Genomic DNA, 18,179 nt, shown 5'->3' with positions numbered 1-18,179 from the left:
GATGTTTCTGGGGTTGAAGGATTTGAGCTATAGGGAGAGGCTTAATGGGCTGGGACTGTTTTCCCTGGAGCGTTGGGGGCTGAGGGGTCATCTTATAGTGGTTTATAAAATCATGAGGGGCATGGATAGGGTGAATAGCCAGGATTTTTATTTCCTAAGGGTGGTGGAGTCCAGAATGAGAGGGCAGAGGTTTAGGATGAGAGGGGAAAGATTTAAAAGGGACTTAAGGGGCAACTTGTTTCACGCAAAGGATGGTACATGTATGGAATGAGCTACCAGAGGAAGTGATGGAGGCGAGTACAATTACAACATTTAAGAGACATCTGGATGGGTATGTCAATAGGAAGGGTTTAGAGGGATAGGGGCAAAAGGAACTAGATTAATTTAGTATACCTGGTCAGCATGGACGAGTTAGACTGAAGAGTCTGTTTCCGTGCTGCACATTTCTATGACTCTATATAAACAGTGTACTTGATCAAGCAGGATGATTGTGAGAGTTTGGTTTCTGTCAGGAGAACAGAACAGAAGGGGTTCTTTAAGGTTGGAGGAATATAGTCGCTGGGAAATGCATCCCTTTTATAAAAGTTATTGGTCTCTATGGGGATCATAAGGAAAAGAAAGCAACTCTCTGGGTGTACTGAATTGTCAAATTCACTAGAGGGAACCAAATACCATCTGCAGTTAAAAAAATCCTTTGAAGCCAGTGATATGAACTCTGGTGAATTCAGAATGGGAAGCAACCCAAATTAACTCATTCTGGGTTCCTTCGTGAACCAATCTGGACGTTTTGGGGGTCGGGTTAGAAACATGATTTGACTATTAATGTAAATAATAAATGGACATAACATATGTCATAGCCAAGCCAGCAAATGCATTACTTGCTTGGAAATAACAGTGGGTTCCTTAGTGGATTGATCTTCTGGTGGTCAGGAATGCTAGTACAAACACTGATTCACTGTTATCATAAAAATACTTATTTCCATAATCCCCAAACTTTGAATCCCTTACAATAAGTATATAATTTTACAGTCAGTCATTGATGTGCCGATGATAATCCTGGCAGCTATGAATTGATTCATTCTCTCTCACTTTCACACATACACTATAGTTTGAAGTGAAGCCCAATACTAGAATTCCTGATTTCATGCTTTGTTCAGTTTTCTAATTTGACAAAAATCTTTTGAGATTTGGGATATTTTTAATGAGAACAATCTTCATTCTGTGAGACTACTTGAGCAAAGTGAGACCTGACATCCTACTAACCCATGACGGATTCTGATCTTGGCGACACATACACACTTACTGAATGGAAGCGTAAAATCGAATGCTATTAATTTAGACCAGGATGGCAGTAAATTGGCTTAGGAGTAAAATATTCCACGTCTTTATTCTTTAAGTTTGTTTTGGGGACAAATCAGGTGTCACAGTGGCTCAGTGATTAGCTCTGCTGCCTCACAGTACCTGGGCTTGATTCCACTCTTGGACAACTGTCTGGAGTTTGCACATTCTCCCTGTGTCTGTGGGTTTCCTCTGGGTGCTCTGGTTTCCTCCCACTGTCCAAAGATGTACGGGTTAGATTAATTGACCATGCTAAATTGCCTGTTGTTCCAGGGATGTATAGGTTAAGTGGATTAGCCATGGGAGATGGGGAACGATAGGGTAGGGGGTTTTGACCTGAGTGGGATGCTCTTGGGGGGTCTGTGCAGACTCAATGCCCTCTTTCTGCACTGTTGGGATTCTAGGAGAATCAGATTAATCATGTCTAGAATGAATCTCCTCCTTTTAACTGTAAATCAAACTTGGCAGATGGAATAAACAGGTAACTTAATACTTTCTGGAACATAAACAAACTTGCTACAAGAGATACTTGCTGTAAACCACTTGGGACAATTGCATTCAATTTAGGTCATGCTGACAGGGCAGAGTTTGACCTTGATAGACAAAGTATAAATGGAGCGAATAAACCTTTTAGCACAATCCATGGGTAAGTTTTGCCAAAGTATGGGCTCATTGCACACAGGTCAGAGGACACACCTGAACACTGCAGATCGGACATGGAGCAGTGTCAGCATTTGGCTGAATGCTGAGTAACATACACTTGGTATGTCCACATAAGCTTGCACTACTACATTACAGCAAAACAATGTAATTGGCCGTTCACAACATTGTTTCAAGCCTTTCATTAATCTTACACCAAATTTGCCACAAGAGTTTGGGGAATTTCCACTGCAAGTCTCCCTTTGTGAACTCTTCAATAGCTCTGGGTTAAGTACATCATGTGGTGCGCTATCAACTCAATCTGACCACGTTGATAGTCCCTGTTAATTTTGAGTGATTGTTGCTGAAAAGTTATCATAAACTTTATGGGGAGAACTTGGTTTCAATCCGTGATGTGTGCTGATATCAGGTGAAGTAGCACAGTGATTGGAATTAATATTCCCAAGGTCAAGGGTGGGCAAATTCACCAGCATTCTCCATTCTGATCATTATTCAGCAACACTCATTAAAACATCCACGAAGATGTTGGGGTGGGTGAGGCTTGTCTATGTACACACCTTACTATTTAGACTCAGACTGAAATATGGCTATTTGGTGAATTTGCTGAAGGTTTTTCCATGCCTGCATGATTCTTAGAAAGTAAAGAGAGGAAATCAGAGGGGATAAGACTTATACTTGGAGTGTAAATAAAGAATATTTTACTGAAAAGTGACAGAAAGCATTCTGATTTTCTACATCAAAGCATTGTAGTGACTAGATACATTACAATTTGAGGGCGGCACGGTGGCACAGTGGTTAGCACTGCTGCCTCACAGCGCCTGTAGACCCGGGTTCAATTCCCGACTCAGGCGACTGACTGTGTGGAGTTTGCACGTTCTCCCCGTGTCTGCGTGGGTTTCCTCCGGGTGCTCCGGTTTCCTCCCACAGTCACAAAGATGTGCGGGTCAGGTGAATTGGCCATGCTAAATTGCCCATAGTGTTAGGTAAGGGGTAATGTAGGGGTATGGGTGGGTTACGCTTCGGCGGGTCGGTGTGGACTTGTTGGGCCGAAGGGCCTGTTTCCACACTGTAAGTCTAATCTAATCTAATCTAAATTATAAGATATCACTTTGCAGTGCAGAAAAATATCCCTGATAAAGGAGACTCAATCAAGCTTGCAGTATGGCTCACAAACACAGACTGGAAGTGGCCTATTTTCAAATGCAGGACCCTGTCCTTTACAAATAGAAAAGAATGCTTCCTCACATTATGTCTTTTCCAAGAAAAGGTTGTGATTATCCATTCGCTGGGACACTCCCATGGTAATGCCTTGACTAGAGTGGGCTTGCCTGGTATGAATTTAAAGACAATTTTGATAGGGAACTGGGCTCTGAAGAAGGGTCACCAGACTCGAAATGTTACCACTGCTTTCACTCCACAAATGTTGCCAGACCTGCTGAGTTTCTCCAACAATTTCTGTTTTTGTTTCAGCTTTTCAGCATTGATAGCTCTTTGTTTCATTGTCAGGTGACTGTTGCCCCGTGCATTCTCCATAGCAACCTGTTGACCAATCAGCATGCACATGCCAACTAATCAACATTTTCCACCCCCACCCCATGCAGTACAAGTCATTGCTCTTATTTACTTTGGGTCCCTGTTTTATTTTGGGGTTTCCTGGCTTTCATACAAGTCTAGACTTCAAGACTAAATAATGTTAATTAGCGTGATATAAAAACAGGAAATTGCAGCAGGTCTGGCAGCATCTGTGGAGAGAAATCAGAATTAATGTTTCCAGTTCAGTAATTTTCCTTCAGAGGTTTTCACAGCAATTTCTGTTCGTGTCTCAGATTTCCAGCATCTGCAGTTCTTTAGTTTGTATTTAATTCACGTGATATTAAAGCTACAGATTAGCATGCTCGGTGTTGTACAGGTTTTAACATTTTAGAAGAATACAAGCACATGATTACTGAGGTCACAGTACATCAAGCTTAGATCAAAGGCTCATCTATATATTCATTAAATCCTATCTCTGCCTCTTTTGCCCAACCACTTTCTCAGTTTCCAACAATGTTAACTCAGTGTATTTTCTTAACATTATTGTCTGCAACATTGAATTTAAACTACTCTCCTTGAACTGACTGTATCATCTACAAGGCAGACGTCAAGCGTGTAATGCAATCCTTCACACGTGCCTGGAGGGATGCAGCTCCAACAACACAAGAAACTTGACACCATCCAGGACAAAGCAGTCTCTTAATTGGCACCACATCCACAAACATCCATTTCCTCAATACAATCGACAAGGTGCACTGCAAAAATTCATCAAAGATCCTCAGATAGCACCTTCCAAACTGACAACCATTCCCATCTAGAAGGACAAGGGCAGCAGATATATGGGAACACCACCACCTCCAAGTTCCCTTCCAAGCCACTCACGATCCTGAATTGGAAATATATTGCTGTTCCTTCTCTGTTGCTGGGTCAAAATCCTGGAATTCCCTCCCTCAGGGCAATGTGGGCCAACCCATAGCCCATGGAGTGCAGTGGTTCAAGATGGCAGTTCACTCGGCTTCTCAACAGCAACTAGGGATGAACAATTAATGCTGGCCAGCCAGCAATGCCCACAATCCATGAATGAATAAAGAAAGATTGCCAATCTCACCGTCTCCTCTAGTGCCCTTTTTTTCATTTTCTCAGCGGGAGTTGCAGTAGGAGGAGCGAAAGCGAGGACCAGGGGTCTGACTGGAAGGTAAGTATAAAGTATAAAAACCTATCTCGTGTACACTGCATGCTGACTGGGAGTGGACACGGAGCTGTTGGGTAAGTGAGGCTTTATATTTGGGCGGATACTTTACCTGAAACACTACTTGGGTAGTGTCTCCCACCTGTCCTCTTCCTCTAACCAAAAAAAGGTTCTGTGCGCCATATTGATAAGGTGACTAGATTTTTTAGTTTTCTGTAGCCTCATTAGGGATTTAGAATAGTGGAAATGGAGGTTAGGGCAGTTGAATGTTTGGTCAGCACTAATGTCCCTGCTAACTGCATCTGTCGGAAGTGCACCCAACCCTTCGAAAACCATATTAGGGAACTGGAGCTGGATGAACTTCAGATCATTCGGGAGGCAGAGCAGGTTATTGAGGGGAGTTACAGGGAGGCAGTCTCACCTCAGGTACAAGAAGAAGGTAGATGGGTTACCGTCAGGGGACAGAAAGGGTACCAGCAGGCAGTGCAGTTATCCCTTGTGGCTGTTCCCCTCAACAACAAGTATGCTGTTTTGGATACTGTTGAGGGGGGTGGGTGGGGGTAGGAACTTACCAGGGGAAAGCAATGGGGCACAGGTCTCTGGCACAGAGTCTGTCCCTGTTGGTCAGAGGGGAAGGGGGAAGAGGAGCAGAGCATTGGTCATTAGGGTCTCCAAAGTTAAGGGGACAGATAGGAGGTTCTGTGGGAATGAGAGAGACTCACGGTTGGCGTGTTACCTCCCAGGTGCCAGGGTTTGTGGTATCTCTGATGGTGTTTTTGAGATCCTTGAGGGGGAGGGGGAGCAGTCCCAAGTCATGGTCCACATAGGCACCAATGACATTGGTAGGAGGAGAGATGGGGATTTAAGGCAGTAATTCAGGGAGCTAGGATGGAAGCTTAGAGCTAGAACAAACAATTGTTATCTCTGGTTTGTTGCTTGTGCCACATGCTAGCGAGGCAAGGAATATGGAGAGAGAGAGGAGTAGAACACGTGGTGCAGGAGGAAGGGTTTTGGATTCTTGGATAAATGGAGCTCTTTCTGGAGTGGAATCTCTACAGACGGGATGGTCTTCACCTGAACCAGAGGGGTACCAATATCTTGAGGTGGGGGGGTGGGAATTTGCTAATGCCCTTTGGGAGGGTTTAAACTAATTCAGCAGGGAGATAGGAACCTAAATTGTAGTATCAGTATACAGGAGGTCGAGAGTAGTAAGGTCAGAAATGAGGCTTCAAGGTCACAAGAGGGCACCGAAAGCAAGAAGTTGGTTTGAAGTGGGTCTACTTCAATGCCAGGAGCGTCTGGAATAAGGTAGGTGAATTTGCAGCATGGGTTAGTACCTGGGATTTCGAGGTTGTGACCATTTCAGAGAAATGAGTAGAGCAGGGACAGGAATGGTTGTTGCAGGTTCTGGGATTTAGATGTTTCAATAAGAACAAAGAAGGTAGTAAAAGAGGGGGAAGTGTGGCATTGTTAATCAAGGACAAAAGGACATTTGAGGACTCGTCTACAGAGGAAGTATAGGCTGATGTTATAAACAGGAAAGGAGAAGTCATCCTGTTGGGAGTTTTCCACAGGCCTCTGAATAGTTCCAGAGATGTAGTGGAAAGGTTAGCAACGATGATTCTCAATAGGAGTGAAAGTGACAGGGTAGTTGTTATGGGGGAATTTAACTTTCCAAATATTGACTGGGAATACTACAGTTCTAGTATTTTAGATGGGTCAGTTTTTGTCCAATGTGTGCAGGAAGGTTTCCTGACACAGTATGTGGACAGACCACGTTGGGTTTGGTACTGGTATCAGCAGGGGGTTAGATTTGGAAGTAGGTGAGCACTTTGGTGATAGTGACCATAATTCATTTATGTTTACTTTAGCAATGGAAAGGGATAGGTATATACCTCAGGGCAAGAGTTATAGCTGGGGAAAAGGCAATTATAGGCAAGATTTAGGATGCATAAGATGGGAAAGTAAACTGCAGGGGATGGGCACAATTGAAATGTGAAGCTTATTCAAGAAACAGCAACTGCGGGTCCTTGATAAGTATGTACCTGTCAGGCAGGGAGCACGTGGTTGAGTGAAGGAGCCATGGTTTTTAAAGAAGTTGAATCTCTTGTCAAGAGGAAGAAGACGGCTTATGTTAGGATGAGACGTGAAGACTCAGTTAGGGTGCTTGAGAGTTACAAGTTAGCTAGGAAAGACCTAAAGAGAGAGCTAAGAAGAGCCAGGAGGGGATATAAGAAGTCATTGGTGGATAGGATCAAGGAAAACCCTGAGGCTTTCTGTAGGTATATCAGAAACAAGAGAATGACTTGAGTAAGAATAGGGCCAATCAATGATAGTAGTGGGAAGTTGTGCGTGGAGTCAGAGGAAGTAGGGGAAGTGTTAAATGAATATTTTTTGTCAGTATTCATACTGGAAAATGACAATGTTGTCGAGGAGAATACTGAGGTACAAGCTACTAGCATAGACGGGATTGAGATTTACAAGGAAGAGGTGTTAGCAATTCTGGAAAGTGTGAAGATAGGTAAGTTCCCTGGGCAGATGGGATTTATCCTAGGATTCTCTGGAAAGCCACGGAGGAGATTGCAGAGCCTTTGGCTTTGATCTTTAGGCCATCAATGCCCACAGGAATAGTATTGGAAAACTGGAGGCTGGCAAAAATTGCTCCCTTGTTCAAGAAAGGGAGTAGACACAGCCCTGATAATTATAGACCAGTGATCCTGACTTCAGTTGTGAGTAAAGTGTTGGGAAAGGTTATAAAAGATAAGATTTATAATCATCTAGAGAGGAATAAGTTGATTAGGGATAGTCAGCACGGTTTTGTGAAGGGTAGGTTGTGCTTCACAAACCTTACTGAGTTCTTTGAGAAGGTGACCAAAGAAGTGGATGAGGGTAAAGCAGTTAATGTGATATATATAGATTTCAGTGAGGCAATTGATAAGGCTCCCCATGGTAGGCAATTGCACAAAATATGGAGGCATGAGATTGAGGGTGATTTAGCAGTTTGGATTAGAAATTGGCTTGCTGAAAGAAGATAGAGGGTGGTGGTTGATGGGAAATGTTCATCCTGGAGTTCAGTTACTGGTGGTGTACCACAAGGATCTGTTTGGGGTCCACTGTTGTTTGTCATTTATATAAATGACCTGGATGAGGGCATAGAAGGTTCGGTTAGTAAATTTGCAGATGACACTAAGGTCAGTAGAGTTGTGGATAGTATTGAAGGATGTTGTAAGTTATAGAGGGACATAGATAAGCTGCAGAGCTGGGTTGAGAGGTGGCAAATGGAATTTAATGTGGAAAAGTGTGAGATGATTCATTTCGGAGGAGTAACAGGAATGCTGTATCATGGGCTAATGGTAAGATTCTTGGTAGTGTAGATGAACAGAGAGATCTGGTGTCCATGTACATAGATTCATGAAAGTTGCCATCCATGTTGATAGGGTTGTTAAGAAGGCATTTGGTGTGTTAACTTTTATTAGTAGAGGAATTGAGTTTCACAGCTGCACAAAACTCTGGTGCGGCTGCACTTGGAGTATTGCGTACAATTCTGGTCACCGCATTATAGAAAGAATGTGGAAGCCTTTGGAAATGGTTCAAAGGAGATTTACCAGGATGTTGTCTGGTATGGAGGGAAGGTCTTATGAGGAAAGGTTGAAGGATTTGAGGCCGTTTTCGTCAGAGAGAATAAGGTTGAGAGGTGACTTAATTGAGACATATAAGATAAGGGTTTCCTCCGGGTGCTCTGGGTTTCCTCCCACAGTCCAAAGATGTGTGGGTCAGGTGAATTGGCCATGCTAAATTGCCCGTAGTGTTAGGTAAGGGGTAAATGTAGGGGTATGGGTGGGTTGCGCTTCGGAGGGTCGGTGTGGACTTGTTGGGCCTATTTCCACACTGTAAGTAATCTAATCTAATCTAATAATCAGAGGGTAAGATAGGGTGGACAGGAGAGCCTTTTTCCTCAGACGTTGATAGCTAGCACAAGGGGACATAGCTTGAAATTGAGAGGTGATAGATAAAGGACAGATGTCAGAGGTAGTTCCTTTACTCAGAAAATATTAGGGGCGTGGAATGCCCTACCTGTAATAGTAGTAGACTTGCCAACTTTAAGGGCATTTAAATGGTCAGACATATAGATGCAAAGGGAATAGTGTAGGTTAGGTGGGCTTCAGGTTGGAAGGACAGGTCGGCGCAACATCGAGGGCTGAAGGGCCTGTACTGCTGGAATATTCTATGCTCTATGTTCTAATGTTTTCCCTGATGTATTCATTTGAAATGTTATAAGAGAATGATGGCCTGAAGGTTACACTGGAACCATACTCCCTGCAATGGAAACAAAAAGAATAGGGTTAATAACATCTTGGGGGTAGTGTCAAAATTAGGAGAGCCATCTCACAAGCAACAGCCTGACATAATTACACTCACAGAATCATACCTAACAGACAATGTCCTGGACACCACTATCACCATCCTTGGGTATGTCCTGTCCCACCAGCAGGACTGATGGAGCAGAGATGACAGCACAGTGCTGCACAATCAGGAATCCTGAATGTTTTCTCTGGACCCCATGGAGACTTGTCATGTTAAATATGGAAAAGGAAACCTCCTGCTGGTATCATCTTACTTTGGATGACAAATCAGTACTCCTCCATATTGGATAATACTTTGAAGAAGGTGACGGTGGGACACTGAGGGTGTCAGCGGCACAGAATGTACTGTGGGTGAGAGATTTCAATGTCCACTACCAAGAGTGGCATTACTACTGATCGAACTGGTTGGATCCTAAAGAATATAGCTGCTAGTCTGGGTCTGTGGCAGGTGGTGAGGGAACCAACAAGAGGGAAAAACATATTTGACCTCATCGTTACCAATCTGTCAGCTGCAGGTGCAAATGTGCATAACAACATCACTAAGAGTGACCACTGCAGTGTGGCCAAATGCTAAGATCTAAAAATGATGTTTCCTTTACCTTTCAATGTGGAGCAGTCCCTGAACCCTGGTTCAAAGGAAAGTGCAGGAAGGCATGCCAAGAGCAGCACCAGGCATATCTGAAGATGAGGTGTCAACCTAGTCAAGCCAAAAACGGGAACACTTGCATGCCAAACAACCTAATGGCAGCCATGTGTTGATTGTTGTAAAAACCCATCGACTTCTCTGATGTCCTTTGGAGAAAGGAAGTCTGAGATCTGTCTTGTAATTTATTCATAGCACATGGGTGTCACTGACATTTGTCATCTGTCCTTACTTGCCCTGGAGCTGAGTGGCTTGCTGGGCCATTTCAGGGTCAACCACATTGCCTGGGGTCCTACATGGGCCAGACTGGAGTGCAGATTTCCTTCTCCAAAGGACATTAGTGAACCAGATGGGTTTTTACAACAATTGATGATGGATTCATGTTCACCATTACTGAGATTCACTTTAAAATAACAGATATTTAAAAGAATAATTGAATTATAAGTTCCACCAGCTGCTATTATAAGATTCAGACCCATATTCCCAGTGCACTAGTCGGGATGTGTGACATTACCACTACCACCATCAGTTTGACACAAGCTTCCCCAATTTCAGCTTGTAGGTTGTCAAAGAATCGTACAGTAATGAAGAGGCCCTTTGGCCCATCAAGTCTGTACTGCCAAAGAATTCAAAATCTACGCTCGTCCCACTTTACAGTACGAGGCCATTGCATTCAGTAAAGGGATAACAAGTTGTCTTGGCACCAGAACCCTTACAGTGTGGCCAAATGCTAAGATCTACAAATGACCTTTCCTTTACCTTTCAATGTGGAGCAGTCCTGAACAAATGCTGAACAGGTCTTCACTGCAACATGGAGATTGCCAGTGCAGCAATCCGGACGTGTATCACGTCTCTCTGACTCTGTGTACTGTTGTACTAAAATATGGCATTAAGCTAAAAGAAGCATTTGAATAATGTAAGGCAAATGCCAGTGACATTTATACCAAACCTAGACATGAAATCTGTTTTGTGGGGACCCCTTCTAGGGTTCAGATTCAAGGAGGATAATGAGGGAGGGACAAATAAGCAGCAAATCTCACTTTGGGCCACTTGCCTTATTGTTTTAGTGGTCTGTTGAGAAGGAAATAGGAAGCCATGGCAGTGGATCACGCACTCTGGGAATCATCTGGGTGTCAAATCAATGCCTCCATAAATAGATATGTAGCATTCAATACCTGAAAGCAAAACTGGAATTAAAACAGACAAAATTTAATCCATGACCCATTCCATACATCACAATTACAGTTCCATTATTAATTTCCACTGTGTGCCCATATCTTTATTCCACCCATTTCTGTTTGATACATCTTCAGTGCAGTGGCAGATAAGCAATAAAAGCCTTATAATTGATTCATGTTATCTGAATACTATTAAAAAATTACAGCAGAGTTGCTCTGTTACTCGGCCAGTAATTTAGAGACTAATGATCCAGGGACACAAGGTCAACTCCCACTAAGGTATTTGGAGAATATATATTCCATTGTTGAAATAAAACTGAAATAGAAAGCTGACATCAGTAATTGTGATCACGTAGCTTACAAATTATCTGAACAGAAGGAAATCTGCCATTGTATGTGGTTTAGCCCATCCTTCTATGCAGCCTGTTGGCATTGAGGATGACTTGTCTCCATAGTCATTGGATCTATCAGCCATCTTAGAAGCCAATGAGCAATCTGCAGGCTCTATCCCCATGCAGATCAAGTCAGGGAGATGAATTATTTGGAAGTTTGAGTTCTCTCTAACCCCTCTCTCGACTTTGTCTCTGGATTCCTGATTAAGTCTCTAGATGGGGCCTATATCCACAGCAACATGCTGACCCTCTGGGCTGGCCTAGCAAACCACATTTGTCAAGAGAGCAGCTCATATATTCAGAAAGCAACAGCAACATATTAGGAATAGTCAATAAATATTGGCCTTGCAAACTTCCCATGATTAATTAAAACAAAGTATTCATGTAGCATACAAGTACAAATGATTGTACAGTGTTTAGACAGGATAGAAATTGGAAGCTCATGACTAAAAGAAGTGAAAATGACCTGTATGCATAATATGGTTAATTTGTTTGAAGAATAATGCATAATGCATCTTTAATTCACAATGGCACCCAGTCATACAGAACCTTTTGCAGCCACACTGTAGCGCAGACAGGGCATTAATGATCTTAAGCCTTTGAATTTGTATATTACTCAATTCTGTTCTCTTACACTATAAAGCTGAGCTTTTCCATTGAATGGCATCTCACACTCAGGAGTAAAATATAAAAGTATTAACAACATATTCAGAAAAAAGAAGCAACATGCTAAAGATTGTAAAACATCTCAGAAACTGTTCTACCTCTTTCAAAATGGTATTGATGATGAAACTGATTCATTAAGCAGCACTCTTTAAAAATCCGATAATCCACTTATAGTTGATCCTAAAGCCAGGACTGGCTGGCATTGAAATTTTAATCGTTCACTGACAAACTTGGTAATTTGGTATATTTTTACATGCTAGCAGACAGCTTAGTAGATAGTTGAGGTAGAAATACATTATTGGATCAGATTTTTTTGTTGAATTAAATTAGATTTCCTACAGTGTGGAAACAGACCCTTCGGCCCAACAAGTCCATACTGACCCTCCGAATAGTAGCCCACCCAGACTCATTCCCCTGCCCGATATTTACCCCTGACTAATGCACCTGACACTATAGGCAATTTAGCAAGGCCAATTCACCTGACCGGCACACCTTTGGATTGAGGGAGGAAACCAGAACACCCAGAGGAAACCCACACAGACAGGAGGAAAATGTGCAAACTCCACACAGATGGTCACCCAAGGTGCAAATCAAACCCAGGTCCCTGGTGCTGTGCGGCAACAGTGCTAACCACTGAGCCACTGTGCCGCCTACTTGTTATATCATTATTATTGGTATGTGAGGCCATTATTAATCTCTGGGCATGGAACAGCTCAAAAATTAATAGTCTGTAAATTCAACATTATGGTCCTGTCAAAGGTAATACCATACTGAAAAATTAAAAAGTCAAAGATTGTTAACGCTAGGGTTTAGGTTAGCAGTTTTCAAATACTTTGCAAATAACATATTTTATGCTACAATTAACTATAGATATAAGCAAGAAATAGGAAACTCAGCATCAAATGTTTTTCTTCCCCTTCTTTCCCCATTGGCACTACCACTAATGATTGCAATTTCACAGGTAAAGTCAGATATCTGATACTTGGTATTCATGGAGCACAAGTTACTGAGCTACTATTAGAAGCAGAAGCACCCAGCTAATTTCCTGACAGCCCGAATCACTGAGGTCACTTGTTGGAATTCACCTACTACTTTATGTGAAACATCTGGCTCAACAGCAACTGAGGATCAACCTGAGACTGCGAGGTCCAGTATTATGTGATTTAATGTAGGACAGTCAGTGGGTTTATGTGGGTCAGAAACACTGATATAGGCCTGTTGGGTCAGTGGTTTGTTTCATGCTGCATGTACTTTCAATACTTCTGCAACCACCATGCCACTGATAGAACTTGGAAATACATTTTCATTTCGGAAATGTAATCCATGACCCATTCTCCTGCATTTCTCAGTTCCCAATCAAAATAACAGTACTCAAATTTGTCCAATATGCTTTCAACGCTCTTTTTAAATCTGAACATGAAATATATTTTTCGCAATGGCTTTTGGCTGTAGAGAGAGAACACTCAGGTGTTGATTCAGGGCAAGAAGGTCTTTGTTTTGAATCTCAACAGAGAATAAAATAATGCACATGTCTTAGGCAAAAGTGTTAGTGGTGAGAGACCATGCAACATACTTACCATACTGTTAGAGTACTTACCATACTGTTGGAATGCCTGTAAGTAGGTATTTTAGCTCTTTGCAAATGGAAGAGGTGAACAATACTGCAGGCAAATCATTGTTGCTAATTGTAAAATTTGTTGCCTTTCTGCCTCATAATTCCAGTTCTCTGGGCAAGATTTCCCGGTCCTGCTCACAATGTGGATGGATCAAATGGTACATTGCAACAAACAGGCGTAAGACAACATCACAGGAAGGGGGAAACCAGTTAATTGCAGAATAGTTGCTCAACTGAGTTCTATGCTGAAACCACTTGCCTGTTGTCCACAAGAACAGAACATAACAGTTACACCTTGTTTCAAACAGCACTATTTAAAATGCCATGTTTTCTTTTCCCAAATGAGCTCACTGCTCTACATCTGTGAGTATTGATTTAAAACAAGCACTTACAGAAGAATGATTTGGAATTCTTACTAACCGAATGTAAAGATATTCTCGAGGATGATCTTGGCCAAACCTTGGTGAAACTGGAATGTCTTACACCAGTTTTTTTTATTCATTTACTATGAATATTTCATCACTAATTCTTATTGCTTTAACCAGATGACTCTCTGAATGCTGTAAGAGGACAGCAACTCAGCTACGTTTCCCTGGGATTTGTTCAAGTTCTAACTGATGGAACTTGAGAAATTATTGTGTTATGGATAAGGAGCAGCTATGCCTGGGAAATTGAATGAGGTGGTCCTTGAAGAGATGTAAGTGAACAGTGAGGTGCACAAAGGGAAGTGGATAACAGTCCCCAGGGATAGGGTTGTGGTGAGACAAGAATTCCTTGGGGCACAGGCAAACACAGTGACACAATTCCGCCAGTTCCCTGCTGACCAAGGTCACTTAGAAATTACTTGGAGCATAGAAGTAAAATCACCACAGTCCTGCTCGTCCATCGATCTGCTCTCCCATTTGAGGGGGCTGGTTTCAACTGAGAGTCACAAGGGGAGAGGTTGAGGAGAGTCCTTCACAGTAACCTCAGACAATGCAGGAATTGAACTCATGCTGTTCAGTGTTACTCTGCATTGCAAACCAGCTGTCCAGCTAATTGAGCACACTTCTTTTGATTTAGTATGATGTATTGCTGCTCACACTATGATCACTATCACATTGAAGAAATCAAACAGTGATGTTGACTATTTTTGTGGAGTGCTTTCATTCAGTCCACAAACATAATCTGAGTTTGTGGTGTCACGTCATTTTAATTCTGTGTCTCACTCTCATTTTGACTTCTCTGTCCTTGGGCTCCTTTATTACTCCAACAGTGCACAATGCAAATTTGAGGAACTCTCTATACAATCTTCTGGACTCAACACAAGAGTTCAACTCTTCAGCTAATCAACACAAGACACTGTTGGTTATTGTTCTTCACTTCCCATTTTCACCTCCTAGAGGCCCATGTTAAGTTTCTTTATTTGCCCCATCACCCATCCCCTTTTTGGCTTTGTACAATCATCACTTATTTAATCACTCATTTCACAGACCTTCCCTAATCTTTCCTTCCCTCTCACTTTCCCAGCCCCACTACATGCTTAAAATCTCTTCCAAATATGTGGTTTTTTTTAATTCACTCGTTGGTTGTGGGCATCACTGTCTGGGCCAGCATTTAAAGCCCATCTCTAGTTGCCTTCAGAAGGTGATGGTGAGCTGTCTTCTTGAACTGCTGTCGTCCATGTGCTGTAAATAAACCCGGAATATCACTGGGAAGGGAATTCCAGGATTTTGACCCAGTGACAGTGAAGGAACCTGAGATGTATTTCCAAGTCAGGATAGTGAGAAGCTTGGAGGGGAAAATGCAGAGGGTGGTGTTCCTATGGAACTGCTGTCCTTATCGTTCCAAGAGTGTGTTCATGGGTTTGGAGTTTTGATGAATTTCTACAGTGCATCTTGTACATTGCACACATTGCTGTTACTCGCATTGATGGTGAAGTGACTGATTGTGAGTGTGGTGTTAATCAAGCGGACTGCTTTGACCTTTGTGGTGTTGAGCTTCTGTAGTGCTGCTGGACCTGCACCAATCCTGGCAAGTGGTGAGTATTCCATCACATTCCTGACTTGTGCCTTGTAGATGGTCGGGAGTCACTTGCTATAGGATTCATAGCTTATGACCTGCTCTTATAGTCACTGTATTCATATATTGGGTCCAGTTGAGTTTCTAGTTAGTAGTAACCCCCAGGCTGTTTATCTTGAGGGGTTCAGTGATGGCAACACCATTGAATGTCAGGGGGTGATGGGTTAGATTCTCTCTTGTCAGAGATAGTCATTGCCTGACATTCATGTGGTGTGACTTTTATGAAGTCTGAAAAAAGATCAACAGTTTGAAAGTATAAACACATTTCTGTCTCCACAGATGCTGCCTCAATTGTTGCTTAATCCCAACATTTTGTATTCTTTATTTTTCCATTGGGGTTTGGAATGTCAGTCATCACCAGTTTCCACAGGAATTGAGCAAAGGTCATTTTATTAACAGCTCGTTTACGGAAATTGTCAACCAGGCACAAAAATTACAAGGCAAAATGGGTTATCAGGATTCACTTTGTTCATGTCACAGAGATGTACTTGTTTCTTAGCACAACCCCTGTGTTTTTATTCATTCCAATCACACAGCTTTAGAAGCAAGGGAAGTAAATCATTCTTGCAAGATTTTGCTTTTACTTTGCACCTGATATTTAACTATTCATTTATACAGTAAATATGTCAGGAGTAGATGGATGTCAGCAACATGCTCTGTATCATTTCTCAGCATGTTTTTCCCTGGTGGGCTCTGGGCTCCCTGCCCTATATGCCAGCAGCTTGTATTGATCAGCTGATTAAGCAGCAATCGATTAGCCGCTGATTTCCATATTGTTAGAAATGACCTCTGCTTTTCTAGCTCCAGAAAGGGACACCATGGATTAAACAGGTGCAATATTTGAGAGACGATGGAAAATCAGTAAAGAGCTGACAAGAGGGCAATCAATGTGATTTACATTATTAATCCTCAGAGAAAGACAACAACGTATCCAAACAGCATCCATAAATACAGCAAGGCAAGCATTTACAACTCGCACTGAAAATAACTTCTTGATTTATCTTTCACTGTCTGTGTTCTCAGCTTTTTTTCCTTCTTAAATCTGTCGAATAGGCACAGTGGTTTCCCCACCTCTGCCCGCTGTCACAGTTGGTAATGTTCTTGCCTCCAGACTGAGAGCTTGTGTGTTTGATCACCACTGAGATCACTACTACACAGCCCTTGTCTATTTCCGACGTTCCCAACATGACATCCATTCTCAAATGAGAATGCCAACAAGGATTCAGCCTTCTGGGTAGGCGGTGAACAGTGGTATGGTGGTATTCACATACTAGTAAGCCACATCAGCTTTTGAAGGATGCAAAGGATTTTAATGTTTACAAGCCTGTGGAATAGTTGGAGAAACATTCAGAAATGTGCGATCTGTGCTGCTTGTACATGAATGCCTGTAGACAGGCTGTTCATTGATAGTATCTCAGCAGAAGTTGTGGCTTCAGACTCTCATTCTCCAGCCTAAGGATAGCCTAAAGATAGTGAAAAAAAATGGATGGAACTGCAAAGTACAATCCCTCAAACACTGTCGACGATTAAATCATAGAATGATATGTTGTATCATTACACGGATCTCAGAAAGGCATTATATCTTTAAGACAGCTTGATGACATCATGACACAGGTCAATCTAGTGTAAGAAATCATCATCTCACTTTCCGTATGTTCTGTTATTTGACAGTTTTGTGTGTCATTCTGTTAGTTAGCTTTCAGTCTATTAGTAAGCAGCTAACTAGCCAGTCAATTAGTCAGCTAGTTAATGATGTATGGGATGTGCTAAGTGAGCATACAGCCAAAACTGTATCTGAGGTGCCATATTAGAGTACATAATTAGCTGCTAATAAGCTTTCAGATATCTGACTCATTACAAACTTGACTCTGTTGTTTATGTTACATGTCATGACTCATTGGGGTAATGTGCTGAAAATCAAGCCCTGCTATTCTTGGAGTTGTCACAAAGTTAAATGTTTTAAAAAGTATGTGTGATACCCTAATTAACCTGTCTTTTAGACTCTGATTTACAGAAAGCATGGACCAGATTTCTGTACTTAACAATAGATGGCTCTTTATTACAAGGAATTAGATTCTAGCTCAAAGTAAGTAGTTACGAACCACTGGCATATAACACTACTAAATAAAACTTTAGACACCTTATAAACAACCTTTACAAACAGACAGATACAGTTAGGGGAAAACATGGGTTATAGATGGAGGGAAAGAAACTGGGAAAGCAACTAATTGGTTCTTGTTTCCAAAGGTTGTTGCTGAGTCTATGGTCTGAATGCTGTTTCTCAGTCGTGCTTCTCTAAATGGATTGTAAGAGCCATTGGGTGGCTAGTTCACTTAGAAAAAGGTCTATGATTTACCAATTAAAAGTTAAAGCTTAAGGCAACATTCTTAAACAGATTTACTGCAGAGAATAGGTCTCTTGATTGTTGGAGACCTAATGGCTTCTCAGAATCTTGTTCCCAGCCCAATCTGTTCACTTACCTGAGAACCAATCACATGGTTATTGGCAGTCAGAAGGCCTTTGTCAATGATAATTGGTCA

This window comes from Hemiscyllium ocellatum, chromosome 21 (genome assembly GCF_020745735.1).
Source record: "Hemiscyllium ocellatum isolate sHemOce1 chromosome 21, sHemOce1.pat.X.cur, whole genome shotgun sequence".
NCBI classification, from domain to species: Eukaryota; Metazoa; Chordata; class Chondrichthyes; order Orectolobiformes; family Hemiscylliidae; genus Hemiscyllium; species Hemiscyllium ocellatum.
This window is presented reverse-complemented; position numbering follows the sequence as displayed.